The 16,844-nt window shown below is 32.7% G+C and overlaps 2 protein-coding genes across 6 annotated transcripts in view; one reads left to right on the forward strand and one right to left on the reverse strand.

Moving 5' to 3' along the window:
* The window catches only part of Mp (collagen XV/XVIII-type protein multiplexin), a 231,610-nt gene that overhangs the window by 133,284 nt on the left and 81,482 nt on the right, over positions 1 to 16,844 (reverse strand). The window lies entirely within an intron of this gene.
* The window catches only part of Myc (bHLH transcription factor Myc), a 201,175-nt gene that overhangs the window by 1,076 nt on the left and 183,255 nt on the right, over positions 1 to 16,844 (forward strand). The window contains exon 2 of the mRNA XM_072892646.1: positions 1,129 to 1,172. The gene's annotated coding sequence lies outside the window, so the exon portion shown is untranslated. The remainder of the gene's footprint in view (positions 1 to 1,128; positions 1,173 to 16,844) is intronic.

The following is a 16,844-nucleotide window of genomic DNA, read 5'->3' on the forward strand; positions in this document are numbered from 1 at the left end:
ATATATTTTCGCGGTATTAATTCATTTTATATCAATTCGTAATATAATGCGTCGTCTAGATTTATTTTAAAATGCTGAAAATATCAAATGTTTTATTATAATTCACATGTAAATATTTTAATATTGCGCGTTTACGATTTATAATCATTAAAATTATTTATACAAACAATTGTATTTTTACTTATCATATATTTTACAAAAAGTTATATGTATATAGAAAGAATTTTTTTCAGAAGTTATATAATTTTTATTATTCAATTAGTTTCAAAGATAAATAAAAATACATACAAATTGTGCACTATAATTTATAAGATAATAATTATTTTGAACTGCTTTATATATAATTTATATATATTATACAGATCCCATTATATATCTTCACGGTATTAATTTTACATCATTCCGTAATAATATGCATCATCTAGATTTTATATTTTAAAAGGCTGAAAATATTGAGAATGTTTTATTATTCACATATAAATATTTTAACTCTTATTCCATACTAATGGATTATTTTTGTCTGTGATTTTTCTAACAACGTCAATTTCTCAAAAAGAAATAATCATAAAATAATATATTTAACGCTTACTCCGTACTGATGGGTCATTTTTGTTTGTGATTTTTCTAACAACGTCAATTTCTCGAAAACAAATAATCATTAAATAATATATTTAAGTAAATTATTTTTCAAATTTATTATTTTAGTCTTTATTTAGAATGTTCAAAGAAGATATATATATATTTTTTCAGATTTTTTAAAACACTTTTACATATTAATAAACTTATCGAAAGTACGCTGACCACCTGCACAGTTAGAAAGTGCCAAAAATAACAATACGGAATAAGGATTAACATTGCGCATTTTACGATTTATAATTATTTAAATTATTTATACAAAAAATTGCATTTTTACTTATTACATATTTTATAAAAGATTACCTATATAATATATAGAAGAAATCTTTTCGAAGAAGTTATGTAATTTTTGTTATTTAATTACTTTCAAGGATAAATAAAACACATACAAAATTGTACACTACAATTTATAAAATAATAATTATTTTGAACTGCTTCATATATAATTTATATATTTAATATATATTTAATATATTAATATATATTTTACAGATCCCAAACATTGTACTTCAACTCCGCTGTTGCGCATCGTATCGGTGAGTGTTAAAACATTTCGTTTTCTATAATTTCGAAACATTAGAGTTATAAAAATTATATATATATATATTATGAAAATTTAAAAAAAACTAAAAAAGAATTAATTGTTTGTTGAAAATTATCAATATATATATATATATAAAAGTTTGAATTTACAACCATAAAATATATTCTATATAAATATTTATATATTTATTTATTATAATATTTATCGAAATTAAATTAAGATAAGATTTCAACAATAAACAACGCTATTCTCATAACTCGCTTTATGTATCACTTCTTTCAATGACTGTATACACTTGATGCTTTTTTCATGTACCTTTTTTTCTCAAAAAGGTAATTTTTATATGTTACATCCTTGTCTTGTAGTATTAAATGTCGCAAAACGCGCTGAAAAAAATAGTCCGAGGCCAATTGTCCCGTCTGCGAATTTGTTTCCCCGCGCGTTTTGCGACATCAGTCAGCGAAATGCGAAAAAAAAGGATCGCTCAGTCAGAAACGTAATTTGATCATATACTCTGTAATAATCCCCGAACTTGCCGGCATCGGCGGCGACGGGGTAATTCGTCCTTCAGGACGCACACATAAGGCTTCTCTAAATGTACGGATATAACGTGCCCTCCGGCCAGGATCGTCCCCGTGAATCTCGAGAGGCAATTCGTCCGCGCTCGAGAGCCGAAGCTCTCGGAGATTCCTCGGGAAAGGATAACCCGCCGCCACGGGAATCCGCGCGCGTACGGGAAAATTCCTTATCTGTATCGCCCCCTATCCCTTCTCCCGCATCTGCGTTCTTCCCGTATCTAGAAGTTATTCCTTCTCTCGCCTATCGGACCGCCGGGCGCAGTTCGCCGTGCTTGGGAAACTGTTGTCCTTTGCTTCTCTGTCTCTCTCTCTTTTTCTCTTTCCTCAGAAATCCGCACTGAAATGCTGCAGAGAGAATGGGGCAGAAACTCGTCGCGTTAAAAATCACAACTTGGCGCGCAAATGTTCTTTCTTTCATTTAAATTATAGATCGGAGTATGTATACAAAGTAGGATACAATAGAATATTAAATAATTTTTAATTTGCATAATCACATATATTTCGACAAGTGGAGAAAAATATTCGCGATCGATAATGTTGCAATAAAGCAATCGTTAATTTTTAGCTGACAATTGTACGCTGCGTGCGAGGATGTATTTAATTTAATTAATTTTTTCTATTTTTAATTTCGTGCGCGCTGAACGATTATCACTACGCTATCTTGCAAGTAATAATAAACGAAGAACCCAGCGGGGATTCAAGGCAGGTTCGCGAGCGCGCCCGAGCTACTCTTATTATCACGTATTATGGTAGAGATGAGAGGTCGGGTCGAGCGGAAACCCACGAAGTACGTCACTTCCAGCGATAAAGCGACTCGGGAACATGGTTTTCGCTATTTCTCCGGTATTTCCGCATAGTAACACATAGAAGGTACCTCCTACATACGGCGTAGTTTCTCGTGTTCTATTTTACGTTTATATTTTATTCGGCCCATTCTCTCCTGGCGAGAGCATAAGCGGTAGAACTTAAACCGAAACGCGACAAGAGTATTGACATTTTACTCGCCCGAAACGATCGATCGCTCTCGATATAAGAAATATATTATTGTTCTTTCTCTCTCTCTCTCTCTCTCTCTCTCTTTCTCTCTTGGAGCTTTTACGACTGATTCATACCGGCCTTTGCCATTACCCAACTGGCTTTCCACGACTTATTCGTAAGCTGTTGGAAAATCGTATCACACTTTTCCACTTCGTGCGTCGGCCTATTTCTTTCCCTTTCCGCTTTTCTGAACTGAAATATCACGAGATATATACTAGAAAATAGCGGCGAACTTGCCGCTAGAAAGTTGGGAAACGTAAGGATCAGCTGCGACAGCCCGAAGAATCCGAAATCGCATTACTATTTACAGGATGTATCTTTCGAGTGTTTTTCTTGAGAGTTTTCGTCGCGACGAATATTATCGAATCCACCTCGTAGGGAAACGTTATGTTTGTTTACCTAATTGACGTGGCCTCTTCTAATTTTCTAATTACTCAGTAAGAAGTAACAATCCAATTAGAATTAGAGCGCAAAAGTTATCTCGTCATTAACTTTCGGATAACAAGTTATTATGGAAATTGGCAAACTCGCTTGTGAGAAGTATTATTTATGCTTAGCGAAATCAGAGAAGTGAGAACTTAAAATTATATTTCATAATAGAAGAGAGATAGATGAGTAATATAAGGCCATTCATAAGTATAACAATTCAACAGTTCAAAACTTTCATCTATTTTAATGTAACTTTCCTGGGATGCGTAGTTTGTGAAATGGAAAATAATAAGAGGCATGTAAAGTTAATTTAAATCTACAAATTCGCCTATGAAAAGTATTATCTGGCATATAAAAAAATTAAATTTTAATTTATTCTATTTTATAATATAAGAGATAGATACATAATGTATGTGCAATTTACAAATAAAAATTAATTGTGCAGTATTTAAAACTTTTATCTGTTTTGTCAAATTTTAAACTTTTGTTTTGACGTAATTTAATTATAATGATAAGAGTCATGTGTGTGTATGTATGTAAAAATAATTTACAATTTAAAAATAATCTTAAAAAACTTAAAAACATTTTCCTACAAATAATACATACAAATCTAGATAAGACATAGCAATAAGACATAATTTACAGAATATATTAAGACATTTATAGTCAATAGCGTGCAATTAGGTACAATGATAAATTATGTACTTAGAGCGTACGATTCGCATAAATGCGTCGTATGAATGATGTACAATTAATTTAATTTTGCGCAAATAACTATTAATTCATTCGTTCACTTCACTCGATATAAAAATATCACAGATCGATTTCCTGAATAATACGGAGATATCGAAAAAAAAAAAAAAAAAAAAAAAAACAATATCATACATAAGAGAAGAGAGGAGATATCGGCATCTTCTCCTGTTACATGAGAGAAGAGAAGAGATATCGAGCATCTTCCCCTTCTACAATCTAGGCGTTAAAGTCGCGGAATAATTTAACGAGATTCGGAACTGCTGGTACGCGAGATTGTATTGGCGCGTTACAATGTTATTTGCTTCTAAATACCATTTCCGGCAGGAAGCCGTTATCTCATCGTTAAGTCCTACGTCTCCGCACTATGTATCGATCGCTTTCGATAGCCCGTTCCCACGGGGACGAGGATCAGAGACATGGGCCATCAACGAGCACCGCGGATATCCTCGAATTGTTTCGCCCCGATAGCGTTTGATACGACCGATAATGCTTTGGCGTCCGTGTGTTCGATTCGAGCTACCATGTGACAGTTCCGATATCCTTCTCGAGCGAATTCCGCGCCCTTCGTTCGCGAGACCACGCTGGAAGAACGACAATCGCGTCCTTGCTCATCCCATTAGAGGATCCATTAGAAGATTATTTGCTCCGTCGCTAGGCGATGTCTGCTCCTGTTATGTCTATGTGTGCTTGCGGCACGCCAGATTTTCCCGTCAGTACTTTTTCATCTGATTGTCGATGGAATCCTGTCGGAACAGAATCGACAATCGATGATAAAACAAGATTAGAATAAGTACGGATCGGAAACGAACTCATCTTTCTCTTCTTCTAAGCCTGTTAGATAAATCAAGTTTTTATATAAAATGACTTTTTTCTCATTAGCTATTTTTATACGTTTTAGAGAATCTCGAATGATAATTATATTAAAAAGATTCGCTATTTAATTATTATTCATAAAATTATTATCCATATAGACTTGACGATGGATTAATTAATACGATCTAATCAATTAATGATTATCGATTACAATAATCGTGAAATAATGGAGGATGAAATGTCGCATTATCGGTAGCCTAAAAGCGCGAGTTTATAGCAGGTGACGCAAATTTCCGCAAAACTTCAACTGCAGTTTACTAACCAACAAATGACGGTGTCCCGCAAAGCACTTGTCGTCACGTCTGCGCGTGATATATTATTTTTTTCTCAATGCTCCAATGCGCTGATTTCCCTCAAAATTAGGAAAATTTGCGTTCAAATACACGACGCAACGAATATACGTGTCACGACCGCATACGTTCGATAGGTAACGATACCCGTCTATCTGCTACGCTCTAATTAACGTTTGTTCAATAAATCACATTGGTGTGAAAACGAAAATAATTTCAGCGCACCCTTTGGTCAATTAGTTCCCGTATATTTGTCATATAGACAGTTTAACTAGCGCAATAATTTCGTTTTAAATTTATGTCGCTCGTATGACAATAAAGATTAAAGAAGGTACGCGCGTTATGCGTTCGTAAAATGGGAAAAGGAAAAATCTCCGTCAATTTAAATATTAAAATATATACATATATAAATAGTGTTTATATAGTAAATATTACGATTTAAATTCAGAATCGAATACATTTTCAGTCTTATTGTATTGTTAACTTCAAAGGGGGACGTGTGCTATTTCCTTGCAGAGAATCTCTCTTAACATCGACAAATGCGGGACTCTCGTCGGCGACAGGTGAATTTAGTCAAGCGTGGCAGGAAAATTTTTTATCGGATTATCAATTTCTGCCCTCGCATCAAGGGAACGATTTATTGCTTTACACTTGGGACACGCCGAGATATGAAAATCGATAATCGTCGACAAAATAAAATTCTGCTGTCTTATGCAGACACGAGTAAATTGAAACGCAGTATGAATTTAAAAAAGCGCGCATGCTTGGAATAATATTTCATCAAAATTAAACATAACAAACGCGTATGTACATGTTGTCAAAATATTTAATAAAATAAAAAAAATACATATGTTTTCTCTTTATAATATCTTTTAAATAAATATATCTATAATAGTACAATACTTGTTTTGATATCGCATATCTACTTTAATTGTTACGACAATAATTTAACGCTTAATTTAGCATCTTATAACTTTGTATTTCCCTTCGTAATAATTCTTGTTCCTTTTATTTGTAACTTTACCGTCTTTCTTCTCGCAAATGAGGTATAATTTAAATTATAGATAACGGGTTATCGCATGATTCTGCTATTCGTTTCAAAGGCTGGCAGTACTTCTCCGGCCGTTTAAAAGCATTTCTTAAGAGAACGCGACTGTTTAGATGGTCATCTTTTGATTGCCGGGATTTATACGAGCGGCCAGATCAGATAAGTCCGACTCCAATTCGCCATGGAATCGGTAGTGCCGGCTGTGCATCTCACTCTTTGGCAAATCTGAGAGAGTCCAATTTTCCGACCATGTTCCTTTTCTGCCCTTGCCGTCTTCGCCTCCCTATTCTCTCTGCTTTGTTATCTTTCATCCTCGTTTCCTTAGCATCTTCCGAACTGTTTTCAGAATATGCGTCTCAAAACCTGCGTATCGAATGTATTTCAGTTTGAGATAAACTCTACTCTCTATAAGCAACTTTTTTTCGAGAAATGCGCAAAGTAAATGTGATGCTGTTTCTAAGTAAATTCTATCTCACGATAATTTTATTTATAAATCTTTCACTACATTTTCACCACTATATTTTTCATTTATTGAAATACAATTTTAAATACTTTTTTTTGTAAAATTGATATGTCTGGCAAATAATTTTTTAATACGGATATGTCTGATCTATGTTTAGTCCAATACTGAATTTTAAAGTTAATTACTATATTTGTAAAAGTTATTTCTGTCCGATTTCAAGAAATTAAAAAATATATGAAGCAGCACACGTAAATATGGACGATGAATGAAGTGTAATAATATATGTCGTTATATGTCACGTTATGTAACACACAATAGTGAAATATTCTTCCACGCGGTGCCGGGGATTGTAAATGGTCTGCGATCGCAGCTCATCGATTAAAGCGCTATAAAACGCTTTCGCTCTTTAACGTTAAATTTCGCGTTTACGATACTAATTCGCTATAAATGAAATTTCCATTGTCGTATCATAACTTCAGCTATTCGTTAAAAATTGCTACTTAAAAATTTCAAGTTACCCACATTTAAAAATGCTAAAAAAATTAAGTCTGACAGAGTCTTAAAAATATAGTAATTTTGCTTTCATTATGTATGTACATACTTACATATTTCACGAAATCAATATTCTATCTATATTCGCGATTTTCTGCTTTTATGGTATACAAACTGTTATATTAAATTAAATGAATGATTCAAGCTCAACTTCAACAATTTATTATTTATCCTAAATAATTGTTGAATTGCATTTAACTATTATTTAATTATATTTATTTGAGTAAAATAGAAATAGATATCACTAATACTAATAAAAATCGTTGGACATTATTGATAAAAAATCGATGAGGAGAAATAATATATAATATTAAATAACGCTTGATTTAAAGGATGATCTTTTATGTATCTAATATAATTAAAAATCAAATTGCAATTTATTCAATAAAACCAATTTATCATATTATATCTTACATTTTATTTTAACATTATTCTGAACACTGTAATATTGTACCACTGCGTTACCAATAAAGTACTAATCAAAATAGAAATTCACCGTGACCACGCTCGCGAAGCTAGTCTAATTTATTCTCCAAAATGGTTACAGCAAGTCCGATTCCCAGCAATTAATCTCGCTCGTCGATTTCTCAATAACAAATCCCTGAAGCAGCAGTGTACAATTCGAACATTAAATTGGACCAATAAATAAATTCAAAAGCTGGTCTCTTGGAAATGAAGCGACAAACTTGAAGAGGAAGGGAGGTACGGATACGTCGTCGTGATACGAAGGTTCATTCGAAATGGTCCCGAAGGTGACATCGGAAAAACGCGGATTTTGTTTCGCACATCCATGAGATGTATCGGAGAAATTTAATGGTCCTTTTGTTCGTCGTCTCACGGAAGTTTCACGGGACGAAATGACTTTCTAATTCGATCGCTAATGTCATTCAGGAAATTTACAGCAAAGTTTATTTTACTGGTTAATTCCGTCGTCTATGTTTCTTCTGTACGCTATCGATACGCTTTCATTTCGAGCTTCTCGCGAGATCTCATCCCGCGTTTTAATTCGCTCGGATTCCAGCTTGTGGACGTTGTTGCGTGAGGAATTCAAGTACAAGTTTACGATTCTTTCGCACTCACCGATTACGGTATCGCGACTGTAACTTTGACTTTTTTCGATTGAAAAAAGATTCGTCATTACATTGGATTGTGAAGATTGTTAACGTGTTATATAACTGACTTTACGTAATTGTTGACAATTGAAATTTTATATGTTATATAAAGTATAATTCTCTCATGTTTTCTGTGCATGATTTCCTGTGTTAAAGCTTTTTTATTGAATCGTATTATTAAAATTTGATTTTATGGTACGAATCAAATCTACTGTTAGATTTAAAGAAAACAATCATTTGACAGAAACAGTGATTCAAAATTGTGATGATTAACTTAATTTCATTATAGTCTGAGTATCATGCTTATCTACACAACTATTAAACAAACGTGCAATCGAATTTATTTTTCACAAAACGACACATGATTAATCGTTCGATCGCACAATTACAGTTGTTATCTTCGGTATAGATATAGAAAAAGCAGTCCAGGAAGCAATAACACATTTTTCATTATTCGACCAAATAATATAAGAAGTTTGATATTCCCAAAGGAATTTTCAGATATGAAACCTGTAATAACTTCTCTAAATATATTAGGAAAGATGATATAAGGATAATACTTATATTAGTGACATGTAATATCTCGATTAAATATGGATGATAGATATATTAGTGGACGGTAGAGAGTCCTTGAAAATAAATTGCCTAGAGGCGTGAGAAACCTAAATATATTCTTGTCGGCAGGCAAGGCAGATAGAGGGTAAGAAAAAGAATCTCTCCTTATTGGTAGGTGAAATATTCAGCGATTGCACAGCTCTGCGACGATAAATCGGCGACGCGAGTGTCGTGGCGCCGGCCGCAAATCCAGCTTTTTGGAAAATTAAACCTCCCTAAATCTCGCACCCGCCTTCCTCGCGTTTCCCACCATCCTCCTTCCCTCTCCTCGCCCCACGAAATAGCCGCGTAATGTCCTAACCCCCGAACTCTCGTCCCCTTCCCTATATCGCCTATTTATTTGCCATTGGCAAGGCTTCGGTGGCATACCACCGTGTGCAAGTGTGTGTGTGTGTGTGTGTGTGTATACGTGAGCGAGTGGTTGCAAGCGCGGTGTATCGAATAGAGAACCCGTAGCGTGTACAGCGATATATCTTTTTCCGGAAAGAAAGTGTCCGACGAAAAAGACCGCGCGAATGCGATTGAGAATCGAAAACATACTCTATACATTTGGACCACCGAGAAGTAAATTACATTTTATCGTGCATACACTCTATATTAATACAAATTCTCCTTAGATAATTAATAGATTAATTAACAAATAATTAATACAAGAAATATTCAATTATCTGACTTATTTACAAAGTTATTTTTACTACTACAATCGAAATATCAGACTTATTATATTGTCAAGAAAGAGAGAGAGAAAGAGAGAGAAAGAGAGAAAAGGTACACAATCTAAAATTAGCTACTAGTTAATTAGAGTTGAAATTTACTTTAGTAACAACTGAGGATTTTGTGTTGCACGCGGTATAGAATCGCAAACTGTCAACACTGTCGTCTTAGAATAATTCAGTATTTCACAACGAGTGAACAGTGAATTAGCGCAGAAAGGGATGAATTTAGTTCATGCTATTCATTCACGCGATGCGTATACTTATTTACCGCATTTACAGAAGTAAAAAAAGAAAAAAAAAATAGTTCACGCCGACTAAGCGCGAGCGGCAAGTAACATTTTCGCAAAGCCATCAAAACTTTTTCCAGCTCGTTTTAGAGCGCAAATAAAAGGCACGCTTTGACTTTATAAAACTGGCGCACGTCGTTATGAAAAAGAGAAAGGCCATAGCCGTTTACCTGAAAAGTGCGCGCACTTCCGTCGCGTTAAAGTAATTAACAAATATTGCGTAATGAGAAGAGAAGTAGACGGTATAATAGTGGGTCGGGTAATTATGTTCGTCGAAACTCTATATCTGGATGCTTTTTTTCCGGATGTATGTGTGTGTTTGTGTGTACAAAGTTGCATCTAGTAGCTAGCTAAAAAAAGTTATTTTAAAATCGACTCTCTCTCTCTCTCTCTCTCTCTTTGCATAATTATTTATTGCTGAATGTAAGAGAGAAAAATAGCAACAGAAAATAAAGATGGAAATGTGATTAATTTCTCATGAACCTTTAACAAGCAAATCATTAAAAAAGTGTAAAAGAACGAAAATGTACGTACACTTTTTGTCAGATATGTTTTTCATAATTTCTGAATACTGAAAGAGTAAAACAAATGAAATGGAAAAAAGTTGAAGAAGTATTTTAACTTCAATCCAAGCCGTCATTATGTACCGTTTCTTTTTAATTAAAAAATACAGGATTCATATACAATTTTATAGATTTAATGAGAATAGAATTGAATAACGATAATTAATTACTTTCTTAATTTAATGAAAAACACGCTCTCTGGTTTTTTGTATCCTTTAACAAAGAAACTTTACTTTGCGCATATAAACGATGGAATGTAATAAAATATAAAGAGACATCTCACGCGATTAGCAAAGAAATCAAATCTGCTTTAAATCCAATGAATCTTTTTTGCAGTCGCCTTTTATCTGTTTGACGCACGAGCGACAATGCTCGAATGAAAATTGCTCCCTTTATTTACACGACGCACCAATTTTGAGGTTTGCAATCGTTTTTATTAATGCATGCTCTCTATAGCAGTTAGTTCCTTTCATTTTTTAAACGGCCGCGAACTATTTATCAAACAAACGCAAGCAATGACGGCGTACGAGCGTACCGGTCGTCAAAATGTCAAAGTGCCAAAATGTCAAAATTGTAATCAATTGTGTAAACCGCGTATTTTTATTCTACGGAGTTTCTATCTTGCGAATGTATGTAGTTGTGAAAGCAACGCGTTTATTAATTTCGCCGATGGTATTGTTTAAATGCAGGATATACATTCGTGCAGACAGTTTTTACAATTGTGCGCAACGTATGGAGAACACTAGAAAAACGCTTTCGAAAAATAATTGCTATCCTTTTGAAAACGTGTATCAGTATTTCATACTCATTAGAGTTTGCGAATAAATTAAAATCTAGATATAAAAGAAATAATGTGTAGAATTTATCATATTATTTTATATCTATTTTTACACTTTTATTATAAATTTTGTTCTAGAAGAGTATGCATTTAATTAATTAAAGGTCTACAATTAAATATTTTTCATTAATTAATATGGAAATAAATTAATTATTTTCTCATTTATGATTCTATATTTATTCGACTAAAATTAGTTTCTCTAATTACAGATCATTTTATGAATTTCTACGATTTTTGTAAACCACAATTATTTTCTCAGATAAAACTCTGCTAATTTCCTCAGATAAAAAGTATTCATGATGCAAAAGTTTTATGACTCCAAAAACTTGCCAGAATTATATTAGTTTTTGAAAATTTATATATGATATATTACACACAAACCTACATATTCAACATGAAATATTTTATAGCTCTATTTTAGATCAATTGGTAAATTACATCTATGAAATTTATCTCAATATATATATATATATATATATGATCATGTGCTACAGATAGAACGAGATATATTTATTATTTTATTTTAGCCTCAAAAAAAAGAGAAAAAGAGTTTCATTATCTCTTTAATGATTTCCTTTTGGCAATTTCCAATCATACCGAATTATTAATCGATAATATTAATTACTCCATAGTTTGACTGTACAATCAACGAAATGTTTGCGTAAATTAACAATATTTATTTATCAAGCCTGTACGTAACTGATTCCTGCTGTTAAGTGAATTTAGCAGTAATTACTAGTGTTGCTATAATTAGCAGAGATATCAATTATGCATCATTTCTTTTTAATTTAGAAGTGCAGAGATTGTATATTAATATATATTTTGATAAATACGCACGCGTTAAAAGTAAAAAAATGTAACAATTATTGCTTCCTTAATTTTACAAAAGACTCGCATTTTACAATTCTTTGAGAAATTGTTAACAAAAAGAAATTTTATTGTGATATAAATAATAAGATATAATAAAATATATGTATTATATTAATATTATATATGTATTATATGTATATTATACGAAAATATACGAAAAGAACAAATGTGATAAATTTTACTCGTAAAATTTTGGAATGGTAGAAACTATCAACGATGATATACATCATCAAGATCGAAAAGACAGTTTCACAAAAAGAATACAGAAAAAGGCATTGTCACGACATTTTGGACCAGCACGTTTCCATAATAACTTCGCTCGATGCGGCATCGCAATTCGCTTATACGTTCAAACATTTATTGTCCAATAAACTGGAGCTACAATGTGCGCGCGACGAGGAAAGGTCAGGTACCGAAATAGAAAATTGCTGAAAAAGCAGTGGGGGAAGATCGAAAAATCGATAGAACCTAGAAGTTATGGTTCTAGAAATAGGAAAGAATATTAAAGCGAGACTTGGCTTATCGCATTTTTTATGAAACTAAAACAAGAATACATAAGAAATGTACGTTCGCTTATGTTATTTTCAAAATGACAAACGCGTAATCTTTAAATTTCTTATTCTTAAAGTCTTAAATAATTATTAAGTTGTCATAAAAATATTTGAATAAAATAGATTTTTCAGAGAGAAAAATATTTTAAACAAATCCGTATATATATATATATGAACAATACGAAGAATTATGTAATTTTTTTTTATTTTAGAGAAAACACAAATTTCTTTGTCTATCTTATTGTAATATTATTATAATTCTGTAAAATAGAATTTTAAAAAATCTAGTCGCGTATCTTTATTATAAACGCAGCGTACGTGTATGAACGAGTGCAGGTTGTTTCAATAAATTAATTTTATTCTCGCTAATTGCTGTTTTTCGGCGGCAAACAAGTGATTGACAATTACACCGTGTTGTTTCACAAGCGGAGGCGACGAGAATGCAAACAGGCGATCGAAAATAAAACGAACTTCGCGGAAAATGAATGGTAAACAAAAAAAATGGAAAAGAGAAATAGCCGAGAAGAATTTGCTTATGCTAATTCAACGTACGCCGATCGCATTTTAATCAGTCGACGATTGTAACCCGCGTGGTTTCGCGAGGGTTCGCCGACGGATTTTGCATTTTCGGCGCCTCCTCTTGATTACTCGCAAATTTGCGGCCGACACGGATTGACAAGATAATGTTTTAGTTAGCTGGTGACGATAATCGCGAATACAAATGCGACGTCGCAATGCATATTAATCCGCAATCCGTCTCTACTAGTGAAATAATTTTGCATACTTTGTAAATCTACGGATATTCATCGATTTATCGATGTTATCGTGAGTTTATTCGAAATGTACATTTCTTTATTGCATCACACATCGGAAACAAGAACGGTTAAATTATTTGCATTAAATATTCCTGCAGTTTAAGAAAATTCTAAAACTTAAAACAAAAAATTAATTAACAGTAGCATTTAATTCGGTGACAAATTATTTCAATAAAATACACACACACTATATATATATATATATATATATATATATATATATGTGTGTGTGTTACATTCTGTGATATATTTATGTAAATAAATAAAGAATATTTTTTACCAATAGTAAATTACTTTTTTGATATCGTCAGTGAATGAAATCGATCGTATGCAACATAAACGAAAACACACACACCTTCATATACTGAAAGCATTTATTTGTAACAAATAAAGCGTACAAGTAATTAGAAAAATATAATACGGATAATAGTTACATTTTGATATTTTATGTTATTCATTTTCCTCTCAACGTACTTGATTATTTTTGCTATTATTCAGTTAAAATCAGAATTAACAAGGCAATTTTCATTATTAATTTAGATAACCGCATACAAGCGTAAAATGATTTTGCTGCATTAAATGTCGTAAAAGCAACACAATTACACTTGCTGATGAAATATAATCAAAGTTAAAATTTGCTTCCACACATCCGAAAATTATTTGTTATCCTCATACTATTGTATATATTCAAAGCTGAAAAATGTAAAAATGCGGAATAAAATTAATGTGACAATGACATGTCATTTATGCGCATAAAATTCAATTTCATATAAAGTATTTTTAAAGTCTATTTGTGCTAACGAAATTAAATTGCTAAATTATTTGGGAGATTTTTATTAAAATTTTATAACTTAGGAATAAGCCGGATGCTAATAAACGACTCAAGAAATCAATAGTATGCTGTATTTGTACAAAATCGAATATTTTCTCAATAATGATTTAAAATAAAGCTAACTGCAATATCATTTAATACGGAGTCAGAAATGTTACGAAAAAACTGACACGAATTTCGTTAAACATATTATTTTTGATATTGAATTAGAGCATGCAGTATAATCACATTTAGAACAATTTGCATGTTATATGCAATAAATTCATACATTGTTTATTTATGAAACAAAGAAAATAATTATAATGTACAACATGTGTCGTGTGTTTGTCATAAATTGAAAGAGTATGCAAATATTTCTCACAGATCTCTAAAGAACTTAGAAACGTTTTAACCGCAAAGAAGGAAAATGGTAAGTCTGCATGAAAAAATAGAGTCGTATGTATACTTTATGGGATAGTCTGTTGAGTGCTTAAGATTAATTTTCATTTCATTTCCATGAACGTTGCTGCGAACGTATTTCAGTCAAAAACATATTCAATTCCATTGAAAGACAGCCTGCAAATTGCGTTCAAGCGATACTCCTTCTCACCGTCTGTTCGCTTGATCGAGAATCTTTTCACTTCGAGAGCGACTGGTTTAATTAACTCGCGGCGAATCCTTGCGACGGGCGTAGGAAACTCTTTCCTGGACGCGCGCCGTTAAATTCCTAAACAGCCGGCTAATTACTTTCCCATCGTTTCCGGTTTACCGCGCACGCTTTCAAGATTTTCCGGGAATGGCGCGGAAAATGCGGAAAAGGAAAGTTTCTTATTTGCGCAAGTGCTTGTAAGCACTCAAAGGTCAACGTTGCCATGATAGAAATCTGCCTGGCTCGCCTTTGTATGCCGTGGATTTATTCGCATAATCGCGAGCCAAGTTTTTCGATGAACTTCGCCCGGGGTATAATGAAGTTCAATCGTTTCGCGGGATGCGATGGGATATTGACGAACTTTTATGAATCCGCTGCGTCCAACTCGTGAAATTTATTGTCGATTCTCGTCGCGGGATAAGTTATCGTCGGAACTAGAACTAATTTTCTCGGCAATGCAGAGCTTTACTTAAGCCATTTATTTTTCAAGCAGTAGAAGCCATATAAAATTTGACAGGCAGGCTAAATAAAGAAAAAACCATAAATTATTAATCAGATTTAATATTCTTCTCTCTCAGTTCAATTTTTTTTCTTGATATATTAGCTTAATAAGTGTATATGCACATTTTTTGTTTTTATTATTATTTTGAACTTGCAAAAATAAAAAATTATTTGGTTTTATTGGGTCTATTGATGCACAATTTTGTATTATTGTTTATTAATTTAAGCTGCGCCAGAAATATGTGTTAAAAGTTTATTTCTTTTCTCAAGAAAACAATATTCTATTTAAATATGAATCTAAATATAAATTGTCGGAAAAATAAAAATTGTTCTCGATATAGCACAGTTTTATGTCCACATTAGATATTTTAAGAATCTCATAATTCCTGCTATATCTCTCACGCGCATATAATTTAGTTATTTCTAGGTGCAAATATACAGATATTATGTTATTTTAATAAAGTTCCAAAATGTTCGCCCAGCATGTCACGTTCAAAATAAACTGTTCATTGAACAGTGCGTTAACTCAACAGAAATGATCAAATTATCATGATATTAATTCTACATCTATCAACTCATATTTAATAACGCGTTAAACATATATAAATTATACAAATTATTGTCAGAGTTCGACGAATGTACATGTTTGTCTGCTCGTGACAAATGGATATTATCAATTGACTAAGCAAAGTATACGAAATCTTTTTCATAATAATGATAAAATATTGTATTATTCATCATAGTTGATTACAATTGAGTTACATTAATTATAATCACACCATCAAAATTTCTTTTCTAGCGAAGTGTTTTCTTCTGCATGGTGATTAAAATTTTATACACATAACACACATAATTTGTTAAACAGCCCGATTATCGCAACGTATTAATTTTAGATATTTTTAACTTTACTATTTTAACAATACGTTAGACAAACAAGAAAATTTCCTTGACACAATATCGTCAATTTTAAATTCTCCGCTCTTAAACGTAATTCCATCGACGGCTTCTTATCGCGCTTCAAATCGCAAACTGTTTTCTGACATCGCGCGCGTGCACGGAACGATTTAAATAAAAAACAAGATCGAAGAGCTCTTAGCTATGCACTTTCGAAGAGCCTCTCATCGCCCTCGAACCGCTGTCGCGGTCCAAAGTAAGAGAACTGATCGAGGAGGTGAGCGTAATTTATTCGGAATCGATAATCAATTTACTGTCCGTCGCGCGAGCGGAACAACACCGGCCGCACTGTGTCACGTGAAAGGAAAGAGCGGCGGAACAAGAGGTTGAAAACAGGAAACGGAGATGTATACGTAGT

Source organism: Anoplolepis gracilipes, chromosome 5 (assembly GCF_047496725.1).
Source record: "Anoplolepis gracilipes chromosome 5, ASM4749672v1, whole genome shotgun sequence".
In the NCBI taxonomy this organism is placed as follows: domain Eukaryota; kingdom Metazoa; phylum Arthropoda; class Insecta; order Hymenoptera; family Formicidae; genus Anoplolepis; species Anoplolepis gracilipes.